The 13,993-nt window shown below is 34.3% G+C and overlaps 1 protein-coding gene across 1 annotated transcript in view; it reads right to left on the bottom strand.

Moving 5' to 3' along the window:
- Positions 1-433: 433 nt before the first annotated feature.
- Positions 434-13,993, bottom strand: part of SLC45A4 (solute carrier family 45 member 4) — a 285,788-nt gene continuing 272,228 nt past the window's right edge. Inside the window, exon 16 of the mRNA XM_053715398.1 lies at positions 434-13,993. This exon is cut by the window's right edge and continues 1,744 nt beyond it. The gene's annotated coding sequence lies outside the window, so the exon portion shown is untranslated.

Below are 13,993 nucleotides of genomic sequence, written 5' to 3'. Positions count from 1 at the left end.
AAAGCTGATATAAAAACGAGCAAGATTTTATTTTTGCCGTTTTTTGTGTGCAATAAAAACATAGAATCAAGGTGCAGTTGTTGACAATGTTACATGTCCTCTGACAGTCAATTGTTCAATTTTTATTTCACATTCAAGAAAGCAGAGAATCTTCTTTCACAGAGATAGATAGTTGTGAAGAGAAACAAAACATTCATTGCCCTCATCACCAAGCTAAGATCAAGGTGAACGTTAATTTAATCTAACTACATTTTTATTTATTTTTTAAAATTTAGAGAGCCAATCCCTTTACCTCCATAATTTGGTACCTCGGGGGTATGGATATCCCAGAATAAGAACCCCCACAATAAATTCTCTGTGAAAAATACCACAAATGGATTCAACCCTTTTAGAGAAGCCGATAGTTTCTCTAATAAAGAAAACACAGTAGCCATTTATAATCTGTTACTGAAATGTTTATTAAGATTGAACTGTTGAACAATTTATTGAAATACACTGTATATGGAAAGAAGTTTTAAATCAATTCTTTGATTTATTAATGAAACCAGAACATATAGAACAGAATGAAACAAAGTTTAAAAAGAACAACCTAAATTGTCATGCAAATAAATCATACCTCAAAACAGGAAACAAAAAGCTTTAACAATGTGTTACAAATCAAAGAAACACAACACTATGAAATCATTCAATAAACATTCATGTGACATCACTCATGATCCCTTTTTCCTCTTAAAAACAAACATTTTTATGTGTTTAACACACACTTATAAACATTGCTAAACTCAGCAAGAGCTACAATAGTGCTCAACTTAATAAGTTGATAAAAAAAGTAGTTGTCATATGGCCAGTTCACAATGGAACTAAATATTTTTTCATAATGAGATGCCTATGTGCAGGATTCCATTTATAGGAGGCATATAAAGTAAGCAGGTCACTCTGCTACCAGAGTTCAGTGTCCATGTTACATCAGAAACATTACCATTATATATATATAGATTTATATAGACTTCATACATCTGAATCGCATGGTTCCATAGATTACCAAAATATTCAACTCTTCATAAAACTGAATTTATCTAATAGTTCTAAAATAGGATATTTTTTAATAATCTCTATCATGCTGTAGGTTGAAAATATAAATTTGTAAAGGCCAGAGGTGCTTATGATTGCACATACGTGATTATGTTGATATAACTTATAGGTACACACATGGTTTTAAAGGAAAGATTATCAACTACATATGCGTTGTGAATTTAAAGAACAGAATAGTCAAATCTGAAATGCGCAGAGCATTACAAAAGAGTTTGCAAAAATACTTCTCTTAAAATGTATCACTATATTAAATGGTGCATTTTATTTCCAATGCAAACTGTTAAATGATAGTGGTCATCAAAGAGCATGCTCAGATTTGACTTTATATCCTTTTAATAGTATATACACCAACAATGTAAGCGGTCAGGCAATGTGTGTAACAGGCACAAGTTGATTAGACTTAACATAGATTGTGTAATGTTAAAATATCCTAAAAAACTTAAAAACAAACTTAAAATCTTAAAAAAACAAAACAAAAAAACACAAATGCGTACACCACCTGCACTTATGTATTTCCTACCAATTTTCAAGATTACTCAAGAAAACATTTAAACATTGTGAATACTACTCACATGGCCAGGTTCCTGCTAGAAAGTACAGGCAAAAAGTGATTTCCTATCAAGGCATTGTTACCAGGATAAACAAAGGTCTGCAGGGTTGTATTGGACTATTCTAAGATAATATGTAGATAAGCACTTATTCTATAACAAGAAAAGGGGAGACTACAAAGCAGGAAAAAAACTGAACGAAAGGTATAACAGCGTTAGAGAATGAAAGTGTAAAACAAATAATCAGGAGGGGACGGTAGGAAACAGAGACAAAGTTCATGGGTAAGTCAGAAGTGGACACTGAAGAAAGGAAGAGACCGTAAAGACTTGGGAACTGGAAATAAAGGGGAGGAAGAGTTGTAAAACATTTAAGGTTTTAAAAGTAGCAATAATGATTTTTTTTTAGTAATTACTTTGTTGTAAAATTAGACAATTTGCTTCCCATGAACGATTTAAATCAAAAAGAAGAAAAAAAAAGATTTAAACATCTAAAGTGTGTTTAAATCCATTTCCCTATATACAATATATGATATATATGATACCATATAGTGGGTAGCTCTGTTAGATAATACATTAAAAAGATTTAGCTAAGAGTGACTTTCAGACTAACTCCAGTTAGAAGCATTTTAAATAAAATCTATTAGATCTTTATTGCTCTTAAAATGAATGAGTTGTTTTTAAACTAATTGGTTCAGGAAATTGCTGCAAATGCAGACTAATCAAGCGCATCTGAACAAACAGTGAAAGGGTTGGGGTTTTTTTCGGCCAATTACATGCAAGGTTAAAATAAACCATTCCACAGGCCAACAGAATATATTTACAATTGACAAACTGTGAATGACCATTATAGAGATGCATCAAATCTCTGCACAACAAATCAAATCTAATAAGAGTTCTACATGCATTATATCTTTGGCAGAATGGTAACTTTATGTGCAAGTTAAAAAAACAAAACTGAAGAATGTGCATAGTCTGCTTCAAAATATTATAAAGACCTGTTAAAAAGGAATTCGGCTAAAAAATAGTATTTGAACAAACCTAATGCAAATAGTAAAATGCAAGTTGATTGGTTTGAATAAACAAATACATCAGCTAAAAAGTTGTCAATTCCCATAACAAACAAACAAAAAAAACAGGTAGCTATAAACAGATGGTATTGCTGCTCTGCAATATCTTTATTGCCAGAAGAGAACTCTGCAATGGGTCTTCATAAGGCTTTTTTAAAAGGTTACATTGGACTTGCTATTAATAGTTTTCATACCATTTCATATTCTATATAGGTCTTAGACTTCCTTAAAACAGATAAATAAAATGTTTACATTCAGCTTTTAAAACATTAAAGCGGAAGATTGCGGTATTATAAACCTTGTAATATATTTTCATATTTATTTCTGATTGAGTAAATCAAGTTTCATAAATGACCAAGTTATGCTAAACAAATTAACCAGTTAAATAAAATAAATTTCAAACTACAAGAACTGGATAAAAAAACAAAACAAAAAACTTAACCTAAAAGAAAATAAAAAAAAAAAAGAGGATAAAATGCAAAGAAAAAGTTGTATTATTGAGAGAGAAAGAATGAGAGAAAGTCACTAATATCTACTTCTTTTTTTTCTTGCAACCATTGTAAAATAAAAAATGAAATTTGACCTATTTGAACTAGAAAAAAAAAAAAACCTTTATGGTTGCCACAATTTCAACTCAAAAAGTGTGAGAAGAGTGAGCTTCTTATTCATATAACAAATAGCAATTTTAAAAACCGACCTATATTCCAGTGACATCTATGGCAACCTGGGAATGATAGAGGGTAGGCGGTATTTCTATTCGTCTATGTTCCATACCAAGCATTTATTTCTTGTGACACCTATACCGCCTGAAAGCGGACTATTGCATCTTCATCGCTTTTGGTATTTTTGTTCACAAAAGAATATAAGCTTTAACCTTTATTAAAGGGACACTGAACCCAAATTTTTTCTTTCGTGATTCAGATATATCATGCAATTTTAAGTAACGTTCTAATTTACTCCTACTATCAATTTTGTTTCATTCTCTTGGTATCTTTATTTGAAATGCAAGAATGTAAGTTTAGATGCCGGCCCATTTTTGGTGAACAACCTGGGATGTTCTTGCTGATTGGTGGATAAATTAATCCACCAATAAAAAAAGTGCTGTCCACAGTACTGAGCAAAAAAAAAAAAGCTTAGATGCCTTCTTTTTCAAATAAAGATAGCAAGGGAATGGAGAAAAATTGATAATAGGACTAAATTAGAAAGTTGCTTAAAATTGCATGCTCTATCTGAATCACCAAAGAAAAAAATTTGGGTTCAGTGTCCCTTTAACACTTACGATAAACATCTTAACTACACTGTCAAACCAAATTTCAAGATTTGCCGTTTAGATTGTAACATTTGCCCCCTTACTTTCTGCAACATACATGAACCAAAAATGAATTCTATTACTTTGGTTTTCACAAAGATGTGGATTTTCTTAACCCTAGTTCAAAGTTTTTTGTTTTTTTTTCCCAGGGAGACAAAAAAATAAATAACTTGTTATTCATGCACTAAAGAGCTAATTGAATAAAGGATACTCAATTCATCAACAAACTACTAAGATAAATTTGAATCTTTGACCTACAATACCCTTGATATGTGAATGTTTTTGAAAACCCCTCCATTTAAATTATTTTCTATTTTATTTATTGTTGCTTTCAATTTCTAAGGCTTCTCGTTAAAGATAGACGCTTCAGCACACCCAACATCTTTACATACATTAACTTAACCTACAGGATTCCAATGTTGTGTTACCTGAAAGACAATGGATGCTTTAATAAAAAAAAATAAAAAAAATATATATACATATATATGTGTGTATGTGTGTGTGTGTGTGTGTGTGAGTTTTAACATTACTCTTCTAGCAAAAAAAAAATGATAACACAGAGGGACAACTATTAACGCACCATTTAAAAGATGCGATTCTTTAAACCTCTTCTTTTTATTGAAGTCAGAAAGAAAACCTCAACCTGGCCTTAGAGTAACTACACACAAACGTGTCTTAAAAACAGGAGAAAAAAAATCCTATAGGAGAGGTGGGATGGTTAAAGCTTTTGAGTGATCGATACCTTATCTATAAGCCTAATCTTACTGGTTAACTAGTTAAATGTGAAAACATTTTAAGTGTGATGGTGCTCAGTAAATAATCTGTGCAGAATTATTTTGGTCCAGTAAAGCTAATTATCAGTTTGTTTCCATAGATCGGGCATTTTTAACCCCTTTGAACCTGTACTAAAGTGTTAACATCATAACTAAGATCAAATGTAAACACTTGCAGTAAAAATTAAATTACATGATCGCATCAATGATCGTGTGATTTTAAGGTTAGGATCAGAACATGGGGGGGACTGCCTACATGGCTAGACACCCCCCCAAGTCCGATTCCTGATTAAGTCAAAGGGGGAGGCTGCAGGACACCTTATAAGGTAGGACGTTCCATGCCGTTCAGCATTAAAGCCCAGCGAGAAGGGGTTAAACGATTCCTTATAAACATTGAGAGTGGATTATACCTCCTTTAGATTGTTAGTGCCCCAGAATATGTTCAAATAAAAGCATAGATAGATGAACAAAACAGCAGAGAATGGCAACAGGGGCCTAAGACATCAAAGGGGGGGATAAATGAAGACTGCTAACCTGTCAACTATTTGATAAAAATACTGTGTTGGGGAGGGGGGGTGTTCAACTAAAGTATATTGGCATTTAAGGTGCTTATAAGCCAGAATGCTCACTGCTGGACACACTGGACTTTGTCAAAGATAAAAATGAACGTTCTGTTTCAACCTTCAGACTGAGGAAGGGACCAATGCCCTGAAAAGTAACCTTAATAAATATTTACAATTGCTAACATTTGGAAAAAAACGTAATTGTTTTGGGATTGTGATCTGTAATTTAAATAAAATACCCAGACAATCAATGTTTTATTTAATCCAATGGGCGTATTCTGTTGGAACTTAAAGGGACATTAAGCTGAACACTTTTCTATCATGCATGTGACCAAACACTATTTAAAACATAATAAAATAATTTAAAAGATTAGTTAAAATGAGGATTTGGATTTTGAGAGTCACAGGAAAAGCGAATCTGTGCAAAGATCTTCCGGTGGACAGAAGAGTTTTTTAGCACAGGAATATATTTAAAATACCATCTTTGATATACAACAAAAAATATTCAATGCCCTTTTAAAAAGGCAGTGTGATGTCCACATAAACCTAAATATGTAAAGGGACCGTGTACAGTAAAATTGTTTCCCCTTAATGTGTTTCCAATGACTTAATATACCAGCTGCGGACTATAAAATGTATGGAAAAAATCATTTGTGTTTATATTTGAATATGAAATAGTCATTTCCCACTTATTGGAACCACACCCCATTTAAATGGGCTAAACATCCAGCGGGAGCAGACCTAATTGTTATATGCTTTTATACACAGACACCTTATCATATCTTTCTGTATACACAGATACCAAAACTTAGAGTGAGCAATTGAAAATTAACATTTTAGCACATCTCTCCCACCTTTTGTTTCCATATATTTTCTATAGAGAATACAGCAGTAATATTTTCAGTGTAGGTGGTGGTTTTAACAGGCATCAGATATTTCAAATGACAGAATAAAGCTATTTGTATACAATGTAATACATTTCAGCAGGTAATTTTACAGTGCGATGTATTAGTGCCACTAATTTTTTTATTTATCTGTGCAATTACATTTTTGTTGCATGTGGGAAATTACAATAGTAATTTAATACTAATCTTGATACAAAAGCAAGTTTTTAATTGTGTAATATAGAGGAGATATTGGAGTGAAATAAAGAATTGCATGATTGTGACACGCTTAGTAGTCTTCTGGGTACCAGCGTAAACAGGACGAGGCATAATCTTGTTTTATGCAGGGGAAAAAAATTAACTTATAAAATGCAACAGTATTTAGGTTCCAGGTGCATTTCACATTATCTTATGGCTACACAAAACTTATATACATCTAATGAGAATCCCTTCTATTCCATTTACTTGCACAGACATTTGCTGCACACATATATATCATTATTAAAAAAATGTATTTAAGAGACATTACTATTTTTTAAGCATAGCAATTTTTTTCTTACACTTTAGTTTTATATTTATGGCATAGAAGTCATAATTTACTTTTTTCTCAGATAGCATTTGACAATTTCAAAGAACTCTGATTATTTCTGTATGGGGCATAATAAAGTGTGAAATTAATAATTGCAGCATCACACTTTGCATTTCGATTTAATAATTCATTTGATTACAAATAGTTTATATTATCCTCTCTACTTTTAAAACAGTTTAACAGAAGTTTTGACGTTTTTGCCCCCAAACATTACTTTAGGGTATTTTTAGAAAATATGCGACTGAAAACTAGAATTAAAAATTATTGTGTGTGACTGTTAGGTAGAATGTCTAGCCATTTAAAGGGACATGAAACGCAAAAAAATTCTTCCATGATTCAGATAGAGAATACGATTTTAAACAACTTTCCAATTTACTTCTATTATTTAATTTGCTTCTCTCTCGTTATCCTTAGCTGAAAGGTCTATCTAGGCAAGCTCAGGAGCAACAGAGAGCCTAGGTTCTAGCTGTTGATTGGTGGCTGCATATATATATATATGTTGTGATTGGCTCACCCATGTGCTCAGTTAGAAACTAGTAGTGCATTGCTGCTCCTTAGATAATAGAAGTAAATTAGAAAGTTGTTTAACATTCTATATCTGAATCATGAAAAACATTTGGGGTTTCATGTCCCTTTAATGAGCAGAAAAGAAAAAAAAACGTATACGGACTATGGTAGCACTAGCAGTCATACATTCAGAACGGCTTTCTAATCCAATTGATAGAATTCATATGTAGTCTACACAATTCCTACATGATGTGTGTGACAGGACCAGACAGTAGTTGCAAAATGATATATAATCCATTTTCAGCACTTACAGGTTTGGCTTCAAGCTACATTTTTTAGATGAAAGCTAAACAGGTTTAATGTCACTTTATCTTCACACAACCCTTTTTAACCTCTATGATTTTGAGTGCAAAAATAGAAGATAAACATCATTTGACTTTTTTTTGGTAATTTCTACATACAGCCATTCAAAAAGATTTATTACAAGGATTTTCAGACTTAACACAACTGTTTCTGAAGTGCATATTAAGAAAAACATGTTTTACTTTTACCAAACTAAAGGAAGCACTTAAACGTTTAGCTTATAACAAAGAATAAACTGATATTCAGTTATGTTTCCTCCTTTTATACACAAAAATATAAAAGTTTTGCTTAAAGGGACATGATACTCAAATATTGGAACACTTGAAAGTGATGCAGCATAGCTGTAAAAAGCAAACTAGAAAATACCCCCTGAACAGCTCTATGTAAGAAAGGAAAATATTTTACCTCAACATTTCCTAGCCACATACCATTGTAAAAAAAGATTTTAAGCCGCCATTAAGGAAGCTAGTCCCAGGACTTCAAAAGGAGCGTGCATCTGGCATGAGCAGACAGTTATGTCCCTACTCAGTGTAAGGAAGATTGCTAGAAAAGTTTGCAAGATTTAGGTGAAATCTCATGAGATCACAGTAAAGCAAAGCGTGACCTAAGCACTGCTGATTGCCTTTTTTTCCCCAACTTGTAGCTAAACAAATAACTAATCTCAGAGCACTTACTCTGGTGAGCTGAAGAAATGTTGAGGTAAAATATCTTCCTTTTTTACAAAGAGATGTTCAGGTGATATTTTAATAGCTTTTTACAGTTATGCTACTCACTTTCAAGTGATTTAGCATATTGGTATTATGTCCCTTTAAGTAATGGATGTGTTTTTATAATGCAGCGTGCTATTTGAACTAGACAAGGGGTCACAAGTTTCCAGAATTTGAAGGACACTTCATTTGGATCTCTATCCCAGCATCCCACTGTAATCTAAGCATGTTCCAGGTTTTAATAGGTTAAGACTGGCCTCCAGAATGGTCAATCTCCCCCCTGTGTTATCCAAACCCTTGGTTCCTCAAATTCCATCTCTGATCAGAAAGCAACACTACCTTATACTAATAGTATATAATGCTGGAAGATAGGGGAGAAACATATAGCTTTAAATAGAAATAAACTAAGATCTCTGCAAAAAAGAATGCTTAATTCATTGATTGCTGGTAACAGCACATATATGTACTCAAGCACTGATCATTTCTAATGACCTGCTGAGCAAAGTAGAATGAATATGTGCAACAATGTCATCCTTTATCCCAGTATTTAACAGAACCTTTACACAAAGTGTGTTGTCTACATTCAATCAAATATAAAAAGACTTCATGCATTTACATACTCATGCGCTTAAGTCAGAATAACTCTTATATAGTGTGCTAGTGCATGCTGGTGCAATCATACATTATTAGAAAGAGGTATTCTTTGTACACTTAAAGCAAGATGTTTGTTAGCAAATTTACATGAGCCGACATACATTTTAAAAGTTTTCTTATTAACGTTAAAATTGTTTCAAAGCTGCATTTTACAAAGCAGTTTCATATTGCTATGTGGAAGTGCAGAAAAATGGCATTGCATAACAATCGTAAAAAATCCATATACTGTCTTACAATAAGGCTAAACATCTAGAGTTAAAAACTAAAGAGGGAAACACCTATTACGATTGGAAATACACATATATCACTAGCTGTAGAAGTAATTCACAAAGGCGCAACAGCTCATTTAATAAAGCACCAAGATGTGGTGCTGGCTGGGCATTCCGGAACCTCAGAGTTGTCCGGTAAACTCTCCTCTCAGGCTAAGGCTCCCAGCAGCCAGGATAGTAGTCCCCAGCAAGGTTAAGATGTATGGATGTCAGGAAAGGCACTATAACTCCTCCAGCAATTGGAGAGTTACTCCAAACAGGGATATCCAAATAAAAAGCGATGTAGCAAGTTTGTATCAATAAAAGTGTTTATTTAAACACATTAAAAAAAAAAAAAAATTTTTTAATGTGTTTAAATAAACACTTTTATTGATACAAACTTGAGTGCATTCGAGCTATAATTTTCAATTATAGTATACCATACGGAATTATGCTATGTGGCGCCTTCTCTGTTTCATTATAGAGTAATTCGCTGTGGACGGCCTTATACATAGAGGAGAGCTGCCTTACACCCCCATAACCATCGGGGACTCTGATAGAACTTTTGGACTTTGTTTTGTCTATTAGGACATTATCATTCATACAGGTTCTTTTTTATGTAACCTTTTATTTGCTTTATATGCTTGTATGCCTATACAAATGTGATACTACCTTCTGATTATAATTAATATACCAAGAACTGTGTTTATCATCATCCTTGTATATCAAGTTACTTGGCATATTTAGATAGCGCCCCTATCTTATATAATATTGTATTACATATACCCTTAAATTGGGTGTGTGTGTGTATATATATATATATATATAAGCTCATTTAATAAACAGTCGCTAATGAATACCAGTGACAAACACAAGGGGAGGTTAAGTGTAGATAGACCAGGGGTTGACAAATCTGTTTAAAATTTAGGAGCCAGACAATGGAATTTGTATACAGAAATATGGAGAATAAGCGAAAATCTTAGGAGCCAGATGTTAAAAGCTTGGAGCCAGTGGCAGAACTACAATTGGTGCAGCAGGTGCAGTTTCACCACGGCCCAGGTGCTGGGTGTGGTCCATAGCAGCCAGTCTAGGCATGAATAGAATGTGTACAATCCTAAAGCAGAGAAGCTTTTTATTAGTGCAGGTGCCGGTCTATTTATCTATCCTAAAAATCATTCTAAAAAGCAGCATGCATATAATATTACTACTTTCAACTGAGTTACCTTGGGGGGGGGCAAAACAAATCTTTTCAGTGGCTCCCTGGCTCCTGGGTTTGTCAAGCCCTAAGATAGACGTGTGAACACTCAAACATTAGAGGCCTCTGTAAAATGTACAGCACAAATATTTGAGAATGATTGTTGTGCAATTCAAGTTCTTACAGTACCAAATAATACTATTAAAGCAGCAAAAGGGAAATTCATTTATTGCCATATCAATTCCTGATGGCCTAGTCTGCAGCAAACAATCTTCACAATTGCTGGATGATCTTGTACATGTTCAAGGGATATAAAACCCAAACATTTTCTTTTGTGATTCAGACAGAACATACAATTAAAAAAAAAAAAATTCCAATTTACTTCTCTTTATCAAATTAGCTTTGCTCCCATGGTATTCTTTGTTGAAGAGATACTGTACATAGATAGGTGCTGGAGCTCTACAAGGCAGAACGTAGTGCTGAATATAGTGCTCTTACAAATAGATAATAGATTAATAAATGGATAATACATTATAATAAAAGTACATTTAGAAAGCTGTTTAAAATTGCATGCTCTATCTGAATCATGAAAGGAAAAAAAATTGGGTTTCATATCTCTTTAAATAGACTATCAACCCCCTCTGGTTTAAAATTACAAATTAGAAAGGCCCATCTTCCAAATGATAGCTTGTGTCCCTCTAAACAGAAATGATTAATGATGTAAGGGAGGATCTACCAGATGCATTAGGGTCACACGCCCTGGGCGAGTAGAAACTGAGCTGAGGAGAGCAGAGAGGGAGATAAATGATGTCTATACGCTGTGCAAAATGACCAGGAAATTTATTTATTTCTAATGGTTTCAAAGGGACTTAAAATAAAAAATATGAAAAAAAGTTTCTGCACAATGATTTGTTTCACAATGGCTAACCATTGGCTAAGAGTGCGTGGGGTAGTGGGTGTTTCACAATGGCTAACCATTGGCTAAGAGTGCGTGGGGTAGTGGGTGTTTCCCAATGGCTAACCATTGGCTAAGAGTGCGTGGGGTAGTGGGTGTTTCCCAATGGCTAACCATTGGCTAAGAGTGCGTGGGGTAGTGGGTGTTTCACAATGGCTAACCATTGGCTAAGAGTGCGTGGGGTAGTGGGTGTTTCCCAATGGCTAACCATTGGCTAAGAGTGCGTGGGGTAGTGGGTGTTTCCCAATGGCTAACCATTGGCTAAGAGTGCGTGGGGTAGTGGGTTTTTCCCAATGGCTAACCATTGGCTAAGAGTGCGCGGGGTAGTGGGTGTTTCCCAATGGCTAACCATTGGCTAAGAGTGCGTGGGGTAGTGGGTGTTTCACAATGGCTAACCATTGGCTAAGAGTGCGTGGGGTAGTGGGTGTTTCACAATGGCTAACCATTGGCTAAGAGTGCGTGGGGTAGTGGGTGTTTCACAATGGCTAACCATTGGCTAAGAGTGCGTGGGGTAGTGGGTGTTTCACAATGGCTAACCATTGGCTAAGAGTGCGTGGGGTAGTGGGTGTGGACATTTTGGCCTGCCTAGTAGCTTAGGACTTGAAATAAATAAATATGTACATACACATAAATATTCACACACACACACTAAATTGTGTGTATATTCTTTAATGCAGTGATTAACTTCTGATGCATATATAAAAATGACTAAGGTCTCTAAGTAATAAACCATAACTAGGATCTTTGAAAGCAGTTTTTTTGTCAAAACATTAGCCTTTAACTTGCAACCACATGAGGATGCTCTGGTCAAAGTCTATGGGGCAGGCAGTACAGCTGGGGTGAAAAGGTCATTTAAATACCTTTTTGACAAGAGACTACTTTCAAACATCATGGTTAGGGTAAATTATTTCCCCCCCCTTTTTTTAAAAAAAAAAAAGTTTGTTGTTCCTTAAAGGGAAAGTCAACACAAAAATTGTTATTGTTTAAAAAGATAGGTAATGCCTTTACTACCCATTCCCCAGCTTTGCACAACCAACATTGTTATAATAATATACTTTATAACCTTTACACCTCTAAGTTTCTGCCTGCTTATTTATTAGCTTTTCACAACAGGGGGTGCTAGTTCATGTGAGCCATATAGATAACATTGTGCTCACGCCCATGGGTTGTGCACAAAACAGCACTAATTCGCTTAAATGCAAGTCAATAGACACATACAAAGTCATGTGGTCAGGGGCTGTCAGAAGAGGCTTAGATACAAGGTAATCAGTGTGGTAAAAAGTGTATTAAAATAACCATGTTGGTTATGCAAAACTGGGGAATGGGTAATAAAGGGATTATCTATCTTTATAAAAAATAAAAACTTTTGGAGTTGACTATCCCTTTAAAGGGACATTGTACACTAGATTTTCCTTTGCATAAATGTTTTGTAGATCCATTTATATAGACCACCTGGGAGTGTTTTTTTTTTTTTTTTTTAACAATGTATAGTTTTTCTTATTGTTTAATAACATTGTGATGATTTTCAGACTCCTGACCAAGCCCCAAAGTATCAGATGTAGACCCAGGTCTACAGATTCCTGCTGTTATTGTTTGTCTAATGGTTCTTTTCATTTGCAAGGAATGGGGGAGGGGGAGTGTCTGTTCCATCTGCTTTCCAAGCCGCTTTCACTGGGTGTCTCAGCCTAAACTCATCAACAGTGCTAAACTGGGAGACTAAGTACATTTTTTAAAAGGTTTTATACTGGCTTTTTAGATCAGTATCTGTGCATATTCTTTACAGTAGTATCTATTACACGTAGTTATATGAAAATTGGTGTACACTGTCTGTTTAATGGCAACCATCATCATGCTTGGCTTTTTACGTAGCAGTCTGTATGAATAATCACATAGACTAGCATATCACTTTATTGGATGTTAAAATTTAGAACTAACCCTATGTTCTTCTTTCCAATAGGACATAGTAATCAAATATTTTATTCTTTTTAAAACTGCCCTATGCTACAGCCTAGTATGTGGTAATTTTTGCCTGAGCTTCAGGTTGCGAATGACTAATCTTACCCTTGAGGTAAAACTGCATTCAGTACACAACGCCTGTCTAGGATTATATTGGGATCAAAAATAAAATGTGACGTCCAAGGCAAATCAATTCTTATAAAGGAACAAGAGTTCATGAGCTGGAGTAGGTTGTTTGTACTGTAAACTTAAAAGCATGACAACTATGTTATATTCTTTCCAAGATTACTTCCAAACATTCCTTAGCAACTCATGTTTGTGGATTCATTGGTTAATGGTCATCCAAAAAGGAGGAGAGGATCAGAATCCGTTTAGAACCACCAGTTTCTACATCATCCATGTGACATCGAAAAAAGGTAACGTGACACTTGTTTTACTTTAACCCAACCTGTGCCAACAGCAAGAGAGTTATATTTTAGAATGAGGTGGGGCAAGAAGGACTTGGAATGAGTGCACATTTTGTTGGGGTTAAAAATATGGGGCATAAACATGAGATTTTTCTAATATGGGTAATACGGGTAAA

Source organism: Bombina bombina, chromosome 5 (assembly GCF_027579735.1).
Source record: "Bombina bombina isolate aBomBom1 chromosome 5, aBomBom1.pri, whole genome shotgun sequence".
NCBI classification, from domain to species: domain Eukaryota; kingdom Metazoa; phylum Chordata; class Amphibia; order Anura; family Bombinatoridae; genus Bombina; species Bombina bombina.
Note: the sequence above shows the minus strand (reverse complement) of the source record. Positions and strands in the feature narration are given on the sequence as shown.